The sequence below is a fragment of the Macrotis lagotis genome, chromosome 8, assembly GCF_037893015.1.
Source record: "Macrotis lagotis isolate mMagLag1 chromosome 8, bilby.v1.9.chrom.fasta, whole genome shotgun sequence".
In the NCBI taxonomy this organism is placed as follows: Eukaryota; Metazoa; Chordata; class Mammalia; order Peramelemorphia; family Peramelidae; genus Macrotis; species Macrotis lagotis.
In genome coordinates, this window is record NC_133665.1 from 54332492 (window position 1) to 54346295 (window position 13804).

The following is a 13804-nucleotide window of genomic DNA, read 5'->3' on the forward strand; positions in this document are numbered from 1 at the left end:
ACCATCAGGTCCAACCTCTCCCTAACCTCCTCTACAACAGCTCCAGCAAACAGTCATGCAGCCTTTAGTGGAAGATTGTCTAATAGGAGGAAAGCAGCACTTCTTGAATTAGGCCCTTTCACTTTTGAATTAGCTCTATCTGTGAAATCTTTTTTTCTTTATTTTTTGTTTTGTTTTTCTTTTTATATCATGACATAATTTGCTTCTCTGTGACTTACTTCCATTGCTCTAGGTTCTGTCCTCTAATGCCAAGCAGCACTGATCCCATTTCCACAAAATGACTCTTTAGATGCTTGAGAATAGCTAGCATGTCTCCCTCCTCCACATCTCCCAAATATGCACAGTTCCTTTACTTCTTATGTTAGCTCAGATACTCATCCTAGCCCCATTCCACTGCATTTGGGCAAAGTGGCCCTGAGAAAACACTGCTAAGGCAACACTGAAAGAAATGGAGTTTAGCCCTCAATTACCTTAATGCAGTGCCCAAGAGTTGTTTAATTATCCACATGGAGACTTCTTTTCCTGGCATGTTACTTCTTCTTAGGTCTTGGTACTTTAATTGCCCTTAGTGTCAAAGAGAGACCTCTTCTTTAGACCTCTGTTTTCAATGCAGATTACAGATGACATCAGCCCAAAGCAAACCTTCCTTATTTCTATTTACCTCCCCACTGGATTAAAGGTTATTCCATACTGCTGTTAGATCAGCTTTGACTCCACTGTGGATAGGAGTTGCCAATTCTGAGTAACCTTGCCAATTCCTATGTGGTTTGATTGTTTCAAGAGGTGGAGCATGCATGTCTGTGAAGGATTGGACTGAAAATTTTATTGGCTCCCTCTCAACTTGGGTTCTCTGATCAGCAATCCAACTGTTTGCCTTTGCCTGTTTCTCAGATCTTCTTGGTTAATCCCCAGCTGACCATTAGCCAGATCTCTATCTCTTAGCAAAGACCATGGAAGGGTTGGAGATCCTTGGACATATTTCTGCCAAATGTCACCTCTCAGAAGCCTCATCCTTCCCAGTATGTCAGTTTTTCTAGATTGGCCTTGTAAATATGTGCAGTCTCTGACAATGTCCCTTAATCCCTCTTATAGACACATAGTAAAATATTTTTAAATGACCCAGTCCCACAAAGTAAGTGTGTAAGGTTGGATCTGAGCTAAGCTTTTCCTGGTTCCAAGTCCAGCTCTCTCTTGTGTCACCTGGCTGCCTATAGGAAAAACTGATATGGCACCTAGGCATACTCTCAAGGAGATGAAAGTCTGCTGGAGATGATGAGACACCTACACAAATAAGTTTGATATAAAGAAGGATGTAATAGTAGAAATCCAGACAAATTGATCAGAAAAAAATAAGGAGATTCCTTTCAGCAAGGGGATCAGAATTATTACATTGCAGCATTTTAAAGTTGGAAGGAACCTTGGTAGATATCTCCTAGAATCCATACCTGAAAAACAATCCCCACAGCACACTTAACAAATGACAAGTAGTGATTTAGCTTGAGATTGAACTCCTTTAAGAAAGGATTCACAAAATAGGAATTACCTGAGCTCAATCTTGATGGAAAAAAAATACAGACAAGGAAGGTCAATGTATTACAGGTATGATGCATAGTGGGACCTATGTATTAGGAAGATAATTTTGGAGAAACCAGAGGGTAGAGACACATAAGGATGGAAGATTGGCAGGGTGAAATTAGGTATCTGAATTAGGATGTTGATAATGAGTAGAAAGGGCAGTGCTTGACATTTGGTTGGATGGGAGAGGTATGTAAGAGGGAAGAATCAAAAATAACTTAAAGGTTTCATACTGCCAAGTCTAGGAAGATGGTGATGTCATTTAGCAGAGATTGGCTGGTTATTGTTTTTCATTCTTGAAGATGACTAAAATGACACCACTATGTTAGAGTCAAGTTACATGTGTCTGTGGCTTGGCTTATCAAATCAATATGAGCTTGGAATGTTCTACCAAAGATTGGCACAAAATATTCATGTGAACTTCTCTTGTGCATTCTCTTGCACAACTTCAATTCTGCTTTGCTCATCCCAATGCCTTCTTCAATGTGGGTATGCTATGCTCAGTGGTCCTGTGCCAATATTTTCTATGTCATGCAATCAATCCCAAAGTTCTTCAGTTAGACCTTGAGAGTATCCTTGTATCACTTCTCATGACCATTATGTGAGCATTGCCTTATGTGAGTTTTCCATAAAACAGGCTTTTAGGCAAGCGTAGACTTGACTTACAAACAATGTGGCCAGTCCGTTGGAGTTAAGTTCTCTGCAGTAGAGTTTGAATGCTTGGTAGTCTAGTTTGAGAAAGCATCTCAATGTCTATTACTTAATCCTACCAGGTTATCTTCAGAATTTTCCCAAGACAATTCAAATTCAATTAGTAGAGATACTATTTGGAAGAGAGGTAGATTTAGGGGAGGAGAATGTATTATATTTTCTTCCCTCTATGAAGATGAAAGGATGTCCCTCACAGACTTAGTCACCATTCTGGCTTAGTCCTAATTTCCATTAAGAATGATGGTTTAGTAAATTAAGGGTGAAGTCAAATCTATCACAAGTCACTTGATGGCACTGTTGACCCAAAGACCCACACCAACAGAATATTTCTTTGGCAAAAGGAAAAGAGTCTTGAAGAATTGTTTGTACTAATTCCAAACTCTTCCTTACACCTCTGAAAGTAACACTGGGAAAGATAGTTGAAAGGACCTATATTACTGCCTACAATCCAGTAGCATCTTAGATTAAGTTTCAGAGGGTCACATCTTTATTCTCCATCTGTTTGGTTTACCTGAGACTACATGCTGAGGGACCATCTATTGTAATCACACACTTCACTGAGAATTCATTCAGCTCCAGTCCAGGGATCTTGCCAGAACTTAGCTAGATTTGAAGAGAGAGAGAGAGAAGGCAAAAAAATGCAGTTTTTGCATCTTAAAGAACCCTGTTAGCACAGCTTTAAGACACTCTGGGGCACATTTTACAGAACCATTAATGCACTTCTCGGGTGGTGAAATTCCTGTCATGCCCACAGGGAGTCTTAATGGTATAGTAAAACTTGTTCTTCTATAGCTCTCAGTTACTGTTCTCTGGGTTATTTCTCTGTTTGGTTGCAATTACAATTAGCTGTGAATAACACACAAAGAGTGTTAAATTCTGGCATGCCTGACTGCTTTCCCAGGACCACTGAATTAGCATGGAGATAGAGCACTGACCTTGGATCTTGAAGACTTGGTTCCAGTTCTGCCTCTACTACTTGCTACTCATGTGACCTTGAGCAAATTATTTCTCATCTTTAAGGGTGTTGCTAAGGTACAGCTAGGTGGACAGTGGATCAAACACCAGGCTTGCAATCAGGAAGATTGATCTTTCTGAGTTCAAATCATTTTTGTAAAAATTTTCTCACTCCTACCCTTCCCTCCTCCCTCACCCTAGAACAGAAAGTAATTTGGTACAGATGATTCAGGTACAATTGTGTTATACACATTTCCACACTGGTTGTGCTGTGAAAAAAATAGAATAAGAAGGAAAAAATATCAGGAAGGAAAAAGCAAAAAACAAGTTTAAAAAGATGAGAATAGTTTGCTTTTGATCTGCATTCAGATTCTATAGTTCTTTTTCTGGATGTGGATGACATTTTTCATCACAGGCCTTTTAGATGTGCCCTTGATTACTGCATTGCTAAGAAGAGCTAAGTCTATCATAGCTGATCATTGTACTATTAAGTTGTACAATATTTTCCTGGTTCTGCTTCAGTTCATGAAAGTCTTTCCAGTTTTCCTGAAATCTGCCTACTCATCATTTCTTATAGAGCAATAATATTCATTACCACAACTTGTTCAGTCATTCCCCAGTTGATAGGCATTCCCTCATTTTCCAATTTCTTGCCGCCACAAAAAGAGCTGCTATGAATATTCTTGTACTTGTGGGTCTTTCCCCCTTTTTTGTGATCTCTTTGGGATACAGACTTTGTAGTGGTATTGCTGGATCAAAGAATATGCAGTTTTATTATCCCTTGGGCATAGTTCCAAATTGCTCTCCAAAAAGGTTGAATCGGTTCACATCCCTTTCAGCATTTATAATTTCCCTTTTCTGTTATTAACCAATTTGATAAGTGTGAGGTGGTTGTTTTAATTTGCATTTTTCTAATTAATAGAGACTTAGAGCATTTTATATGACTATAGATAGCTTTAATTTCTTCATCTGAAAACTACCTGTTCACATCCTTTGACCATTCATCAATTAAGGAATGACTTGTATTCTTATAAATTTGACTCAATCCTCTATATATTTTAGAAATGAGACTGTGAGAACATTAACTGTGAAAATTGTTTCCCAGCTTTCTGCTTGCCTTCTAATATTGTTTGTATTGGTTTTGTTTGTGCAAAACCTTTTCAATTTATTGAAATCAAAATTATCCGTTTTGCATTTCCTCCCCTCCCCTCCCCTCTCCTCTCCTCTCCTCTCCTCTCCTCTCCAAGGTAAATAATTCCTTGCTCTTCTATTTGGTTTATGGTATAACCTTTTATGTTCTAATCATGTACCCATTCCAAGCTTATCTTGGTATGGGATGTGAGATGTGGTTCTATGCCTAGTTTATGCCATATTGTTTTCCAGTTTTCCCAGCAGTGAATTCTTATCCCAGAAACTGTGAAGTGGATCAGCATGGATATTTATCACTACTGTGTCTTGTGAACCAAACCTATTTCACTGATCCATCACTATTTCTTAACCAGTACAGATAGTTTTGATAACTGCTGTTTTATAATAGTTTTAGATATGATATGGCTATAACACCTTTGCAATTTTTTCATTAATTCATTGATATTCTTGATCTTTTGTTCTTCCAGTTAAATTCTGTTATTATTTTTCTAGCTCTATAAAATAACTTTTGGGTAGTTTGAAAGGCATGACACTGAATAAGTAGACTAATTTAGGTAAAATGGTCATTTTTATTATTTTAGTCAATATTCCCATGAGCAACTAATAGTTTTCCAGTTGTTTAGATATGATTTTATTTGTATGAAAAGTGTTTTGTAATTGTGTTCATATAGTTTCTGGGATTGTATTGGCAGGTAGACTCCCAAATATTTTATGTTGTCAGTTATGTTTTGAATGGAATTTTTCTTTCTATCTCTTGCAGCTGAGCTTTGAGGGTAATGTGTAGAAATGCTGATGACTTATATAGGTTTATTTTATGTACTGCAACTTTGCTAAAATTGTTAATTGTTTCACATAGTTTTTAATGCATTATCTAAGTATGACATCATATCAACTGCAAAGAGTGGTAGTTTTGTTTTCTCATTGCCTATTCTAATTGCTTTTTTTTTGTTTTTGCAAAGGCAATGGGATTAAAGTGACTTGCCCAAGATCACACAGCTAGGTAATTATTAAGTGTCTGAGGCCTCATTTGAACTTAGGTCCTCCTGACTCCAGGACTGGTGCTCTAGCCACTGCGCCAGTTAGTTGCCCCCTAATTCCTATATCAATAATTTCAAGAGGGAGAGATTATTATCCACTGGGGGGGGGAGCTTAATAAAGGAGGTGGCTCCTGAGGAAGGAAGCTTCCTTATCATGGAGGGTCTATGAAAGGGAATAATATGAAATAAGACTAAAATGATAGGTGGAAACCAGATCCTGGAGGGCTTTAAATGCTTAGAGTTTGTATTTTATCCTACAGACGACAGGGAATTACAATATGGGGGGATGATCTTGCATAGAATTTCCCAGACTTTCTGGGTGGGGTATATAAAAAGGACTCCCCCCCCCCCAAGTTTTTTGTTCACTCGTTCCCTTCATTACCCTATTTGAGATTTTCTTGCTAAAGGTACTGTAGTGCTTTGCCATTTCCTTTTTCAGTTCATTTTCAGATAAGGAAATTGAGGCAAACAGGGTTAAATGACTTGCCCAGGATCATACATTTAGTGTCAGAGGTCAGACTTGAACTCAGAAAGATGAGTCTTACTCACTCCAGGTCCAGCAGCCTATCTCCTGCACTGTTTACCTGACCTTTTAGATGATGAATAGCTAAGGTAAGGGTTATGTTTATGACATATGACAATCATAATTCCATACCTGTATATAATGTTATTTCTAAAGTGCTCTATTATTTGATCCTCTCAACAATACTATGAGATAGGCAGCTCAGACTATTTTCCTTTTATTGATAAGAAAGCCAGAGGCAAGGGAAATGAAGTGTCTTGTCTAGGGTCACACAACTAGTAAATGATATTGAGCTCAGCACACACAATGTTGGGTCCCCTGAAGAATATTATTCAATTGAATTCCACAGAGACTAGAATTCAGGTTTCCTAAGTCCCACTTCAGTGTTCTTCCCAATGTAGTATACAGAGATTATACATTTAGAGATCTGGACTTATTATGTTATGCTATCACTGACCACTAAAAGAATAAATTAAGCCTTGAGTTTTAAATCCTTTGCCTTAGGGGTTATGGCATTTTGAATAGTCCAGTCCTTTCTGGAGACACCTGTCTTTCCAAATCATTTTAACCTTCTTTATTTTCCACTCTTGCAATTTTTCCATATTTCATTTTTGACCTTCCCTTCCTAATGGAAGGGCATAGATCATGTCAGCTGTTGTTCCATTCTAGGCTAACCACAGAAGCAATGGGATGTGATGGAGATGGCTACATAAAGATCAGTTATTTGACAGCATTCCAAGGCTCTAGTCATTTTACAAGTTGTAACTCTAGAGTCACATGACTAATTTTAAACAAACACATCAGATTTTATACATCTGGAATGAGTGTTGTCTCTGTTACAATAGTTCTCGTGGGAGACCATATACTTATAACAAAGCTGTCATTGCTCAGTGTTCTGGAGTTGCCTTTAGAAATGGCCTTCAGAGCCTGCAGCACTTGGATTCTATTCTTGAATAACTTCAGTGGTGACAAGTCTTTGTCATTTCAGAGTGGGTTGGTTTTTTTTTTTAGAATCATCTCAGTCATTTGGAACCAATCTTTTGAATAAATTCCAGAGAGATCCAGCTGGGAAATGCTTTTTTGTGTTTTAAAAAATGAAGTCATAAAGTAGCAAGACTGGTATAGCTCTGAACCTGGATCTTTTAAAAAAAATTATTTATTTTTAATATTCTTTTTTTTTAAGTTCCAGATTCTCTCCCTCTATCTTAATCTTCCCTCACTCACTGAGAAAAAAGCAGTACATCAATTATTTATATGAAAACATGTAAAACATATTTCTGTTAGCTATATTGCAAAAAGCAAGAAAAATAAAGTGAAAAATTATATTTCAATTTGAATTTGGAGTTCATCAGTGCTCTCTGAAGATGGGTAGCATTTTTTTTTCATCACAAGTCCTTTCGAATTATCTTGGATCATTGTATTGATCAAAACAGCTAAGTCTTTCACAGTTGATCATAATTACAATATAATAGTTACTGTGTAAAATGACCTGCTGGTTCTCCTCAGTCCATATAGATCTCCCCGTTTTCTGATACCATTGCACTTATAACACAAATATAGTCCATCACAATCATATGGTACATCTGTTCAGACAATCCCTAATTAATTAACATCTCTTCAATTTTCCAATTTACCACCACAAAGAGTTGTAATAAATATTCTTGTATATATTTTTTGTTTCCTTTTTTCTTTTATCTCTTTGGGGTACAGACCTAGTAGTGTTATTGCCAGGTAAAAGGGTATGCATAGTTTTTTTTATAGTCCTTTGGATGTAGTTTCAAATTGTTCTCCAGAATGATTGCATAGTTTCACAACTCCACCAATAGTTCATTAGTATACCTATCTTCTCTCATCTCCTCTAACTTTTCTCATTTCTGATAGCTATGAGGTGGTACCTCAGAGATGTTTTAATTTGAATTTCTTTAATTATTAGTGATTTAGGACATTTTTTCATATGATTATAGATTGTTTTGATTTCTTCTTCTTCTGAAAACTGCTTATTCATGTCTCCTGATCATTTATCAATTGGGGAATGGCTCTTATTTTGTATAAATTTGACTCAGAACCCTGTATATTTGAGATATGAGGTCTTTGTCAGAGAAACCTGCTGTAAAATTTTTTATATTACTTCATTGTCTATGATACTTACTTTAGCAAAATATAGTTTCCCTGATTATCTTTTAATTAGGTTTATTTTTGCTTTTGCTTTGTCTGAGAAAATGATTACTACTCCTGCCTTTTTTTAAATCCAAGTGAAGCATAATTTTCTGCTCCAATCTTTTAAATCTGTGTGTCTTTCTGTTTCAAGTATATCTCTTTTAGACAACATATTATTAAATTATCATTTCTAATCCATTCTAGCTGCTTTTGTTTTATGGATGAGTTTATTCATTTACATCCACAGCTATGATTACTCTGTATTTTTCTCCATCCCATTTCCTTCTGTTTCTTCTTCTTCTCTCCTTTTATTTTGCCCTTCCTCAAATGTCTACTTTGCTTCTGATCACTGCATTCCTTACTTCACCCTTCCTTTTATTACTTCCCCTCCCTCCTTCCTCTTACCCCCTTCCCCTCTTGTTTCTTTGTTGAGTAAGATATATTCTATATCCAACAGTGTGAATATATATTGTTTCCTCTTTGAACCAATTCTGATGACAATGAAGTTTAAGAATTAGCCACCTCCATTTTCTTTTCTTTTTTTTAATTATAAAGATTTTATTTATTTTGAGTTTTACAATTTTTCCCCTAATCTGACTTTCCTTCCCCCACCCCCCAGAAGGCAATTTGCCAATCTTTATATTGTTTCCATGGTATACATTGCTTCAAATTGAATGTGATGAGAGAGAAATCATAGCCTCAAGGAAGAAACATAAAGTATAAGAGATAGCAAGATCAGACAATAAGATAATCAGCTTTTTTTCTAAATTAAAGGTAATAGTCTTTGGTCTTTGTTCAAACTCTACAGTTCTTTCTCTAGATATAGATGGTATTTTCCCATTATGGACAGCCCCAAATTGTCCCTGATTGTTGCACTGATGGAATGAGCAAGTCCATCAAGGTTGATCATTGCTCCCATGTTGCTGTTAGGGTGTACAGTGTTTTTCTGGTTCTGTTCATCTCACTTAGCATCAGGTCATACAAATCCCTCCAGGTTTCCCTGAAATCCTGTCCCTCCTGGTTTCTAATAGAACAATAGTGTTCCATGACATACATATACCACAGTTTGCTAAGTCATTCCCCAATTGAAGGACATTTACTTTATTTCCAATTCTTTGCCACCACAAACAGGGTTGCTATGAATATTTTTGTACAAGTGATGTTTTTACCCTTTTTCATCATCTCTTTGGGGTATAGACCAGTAGTAGTATTGCTGGATCAAAAGGCATGCACATTTTTGTTGCCCTTTGGGTATAGTTCCAAATTGCTCTCCAGAAAGGTTGGATGAGTTCACAGCTCCACCAACAGTGTAATAGTGTCCCAGATTTCCCACAACCTTTCCCACAATGATCATTATCCTTTCTGGTTATGTTGGCCAGTCTGAGAGATGTGAGGAGCCACCTCCATTTTCTTCCTCCACTGTAAAAGTTCTCTCTTGTGCACATCTTTTATATGGAAAAAATTTCACTTTCCCGATGCATCTTTTTTTCTCAACCCTTAATATTTTTAGATCATTCCAACATTATCTGCTTATATCCATAAACTCTGTTTATATATACTCCTAACTGTCCTAAAAATGATAAGAATTTTAGGAGTTATGTATATATTTCTATAGGAATGTAAACAGTTTAACTTTATTGAGTTCCTTATGACTTCTCTTTCTTCTTTACCTTTTTATGCTTTTCTTGAGTCTTGTGCTTAATTATCATCTTCTATTCAGTTCTGGTCTTTTCATCAGGAATGCTTGAAAGAGCTCTATTTTATTAAATATCTATCCCCCCTCCCAGAAGAATTATTCTCAGTTTTGCTGGATAGGTTATTTTTGGTTGTACTCTAGCTCCTTTGCCTTTCAGAAGATCATATTCTAACCCCTTCCCTTCTTTAATATGGAAGCTGCTAAATTTTCCATGAGCCTGGCTGCCGTTTCTTGGTATTTGAAGGTTTCTTTCTGGATGCTTGTAATATTTTCTTCTTGACATGGAAGTTCTGGAATTTGCATTTAATAATCTTGTGAACTTTGATTTGGGATGTCTTTCAGGAGGTGATTGGTGAATTCTTTCAATTTCAATTTTACCCTGTGATTCTTGACAAATGATTATCTGTGCTCTTTTTTTGATCATGACTTTTAGAAAGTCCAATAATTCTTAAATTATCTCTCTTCAGTATTTTCCAGGTCAGTTGCTTTTTCCTAAGAAATATTTTATAGATTCTTCCACTTTTCATTCTTTTGACTTTTTAAAAAATGTTTCATGATGTGTCATGGGTTCATTATTTTCCATTTCCCCAAATCTTATTTTTAAGGAATTATTTCCTTCAATGAGATTTTGCACTTCTTTTTCTATTTGGCCAAGTCCACTTTTTAAGTTCTTTTCTTCACTGAAATTTTAAAAGTATACCCTTTTCCACTTGACCTATTCGGCTTTTTAAGGAGTTATTTCTTCAGTGAATTTTTGTATCTCTTTTTACCATTAGATGAATTTTGATTTATAAGGTGTCATTCCTTTATCAAGTCATTATTTCCCTTTTAATAAATTTTTTTTGGTTTTTACAAGGGAACAAACAGGGTTAAGTGATTTGCCCAAGATCATCCAGCTAGGAAATTATTAAGTGTTTGAGGTCAAATTTTTACTCAATTCTTGAGTCCAGGGCTGGTGCTCTACCCACCATGTCACCTAGCTGCCCCTTTTAATAATTTTCTTGTATGACTTTCACTTCTTTAGCCATTTTTCCTCTACCACTTATCTCTTCCTTTAACTCTTCCAAGAGTTCTTCTTGGCCTTGGCCAGTTAGCCTTTTTGTTAATTTGAGGCTTTCCTTGTAACTGTTTTCACATTATTGTTGTTTTCTGAAGTTGTGTCTTGGTCTTCCTTTCCACTGTAGTAGCTTTATATAGTCAAGGGTTTTTTTTGTTGATGTTTGTTTATTTTTCTAGTTTATATCTTGACTTTGAACTTTATGCTAAAATTGAACTCTGCTCACTGGGGTTTGGAGAGGCAACTGTCTGAAGCTTTGGGTCTTTTTTATGCTGAGTCTTCAGAGCTAGTTCTGGGATCTGCAAGTTTTTAGTACTTCCAAGGTGGTGGGATCCAGGAAGAGGTATGGTCACTGGTCTCTGACTCTCTGCTCTGGACTTTACCCATGAAGAGCCTCTGTTCTCTTCCAGGCAAATGCTAGTGCTCATCTCTGCCTTGAAACAATCGGGACTCCTGCTTCCTTGTGAGAAACACAAGTTCTACTCTCTCTCCTGAACTGCAACCCAGAACTCTGTATGGACAATAGAGTTGCCAATCAGTGTCATCTGTACCAGGTACTGGCAAAGACTCTGGGCCAGTCCCCATCCTGGTTTCATAGGCCTTTCCTGCCAACCTCATAAGTTGTCTTAGACTAGAAAAATGTCTTACCCTGTTTTTTTAGGGGTTTTTTTCCTTGCAAGGCAAATGGGGTTAAGTGGCTTGCCCAAGGCCACACAGCTAGGTAATTATTAAGTGTCTGAGACTGGATTTGACCCAGGTACTCCTGACTCCAAGGCCAGTGCTTTATCCACTACACCACCTAGCTGCCTCATTACCCTGATTTTTTTGTTGCTCTGTTACTCAAAAATTTGATTTGAGGTATTATTTTAAAGTTGTTTTGTGGAGAATGTTGGGAAAGTTCAGCTGGGTTTCTGTCTATTTCACTGTCTTGGGTCCATCCCTAACCTGAGTCTGAATCTTAAACTCTTAACTGATAAAACCAATATAGTAGAAGAATTCCAAAATTGGAGCTCCAAAATACCCTAACAGTGTTACAATACACATATTGTAGAAAATTCACCCCTTCCTAATGTGAATGCTATGGAGGCCTAGTCTATTAGGAAAAAATATTGGCTACTCTCTACTTGAATTTTTGCAAGGGATTGAACAAGTCTCTCTCTCTCTCTCTTTTTTTAAGTTCACAATTTTTGGTTTATTTATTTTATATTATTACAATAATCTTGTTATGAGAGTAAACATAAACCCCCCTTCCCTCCCCCCAAGAAGATGAGAAGCCTCAAGAATAGTAAGAGAGAAAAAAAATGTACTTCAGTCTGTGTTCAGATACCAATGACTCTGTCTCTGGGGTGAGTTGCCTTCTTTATTGTAAGTCCACCAGAGAAGTTGTTTCAATATTTTCCCCACAGTTGCTATTACTAGCTGTATTTCCCTCCACTTGATTCCTCCCCACTCTCATTTATTCTTTTCTCTCTCTCTTTCATCCTGTCCCTGTCCAAAAGTGTGTTGTATCTGAGTACCCTCTCCCACCATCTTCCTTTTCTTTTATCACCTATTCCCAACTTCCCTCCCTCCATTTCCCCTTATCCCATCCCTTTCTTCTCATTTTTCTCTAGGGTAAGATAAATTTCTATACCCTATTTAGTGTATATATGCTATTTCCTCTCAGCCATTTCTGGCTAATCCCCCTTGGCCTCCCTCCTGGCCTTCCCCCATTCCATTCCATTGAAAAAGCTTTATCTTGACTCTTATGTGAAATATCTTAGCCCCTTCTTTCTCTCCTTTCTCTTCCTCCCAGTATTTCCTTTATCACCCATTGACTCCATCTTACTATATTATACCATTATATTCCACTCCTTCCTGTGCCTTGTTTATATATGCTCCATCTAACAGCTCTTATAAATGAGAAAGTTCACATGAGTTATCAAAATCTTCTTCCCATGCAGGAATACAAACAGTTCAACATCATTAAGTTTGTCATAGTTAGTCCTTCTCATCCACCCCCTCTATGGTTCACCAAAGTCCTGTACTTGAATATCAAACTTTTTCTTCAATAGGAAAGTTTGAAAATCCCCTATTTCATTGAAAGTCCATCTTTCCCCCTAAAAGAGGATGTTCAGTTTTTCTGAGTAGTTGATTCTCAGTTGTAAACCAAGATATTTGCTTTCTGGAATATCATATTCCATTGAGCAAGTCTCTTATGATGTCCTTAGACAGTATGAAGGGACTGATTAACTTGTCAATAATACAATTATGTAGATTCAAGGTTTATTCAATAAACCACTAAAGAAGGTTAATTAATGGATCTCTGGCCTTGGTATTATTTGGGTTTGAGTGTAGCAAAAATGTACAGTTAAGGCATCTAGGTGGCACAGTGGATAGAGCACTGGTTCTGAAGTCAGGAGGACCCAAGTACAAATCCAGATTCAGACACTTCCTTGGGTAAGTCACTTAACCCCATTACCTTGCAAAAGCCAAAGAAGAAATGTACAGTTAACTGTGAAGAATAGTTTAAGCTAAGGCTTGGAAGAGTAGATTGGCACCAGATAATGGAAGGCTATAAGTATGCTAAGAAGTTTGCTCTTTAAGGGGTGGCTGGCTAGGTGGTACATTGGATAGAGCACTGGCCCTGGAGTCAGGAGTACCTGAGTTCAAATCTGGCCTCAGACACTTAATAATTACCTAGCTGTGTGGTCTTGGGCAAGTCACTTAACCCCATTTGCCTTGCAAAAAAAAAAACAACCCTAAATTGTAAATGAGAACCTGTACCCTTTATCATCTGATTTCTGGACTTATAACATGAAGGAACAGAATTCTTTTCCTTTCTTAAGAATGTATTTTTTAATGGTTTACTTCTGAAATGACAAATCTTTGTAGAGCTTAGCTTGTGAGCACAACATGTCTCTAAAACAAATATTCTTTTTTATGACAATTTCTTTAACTAAATG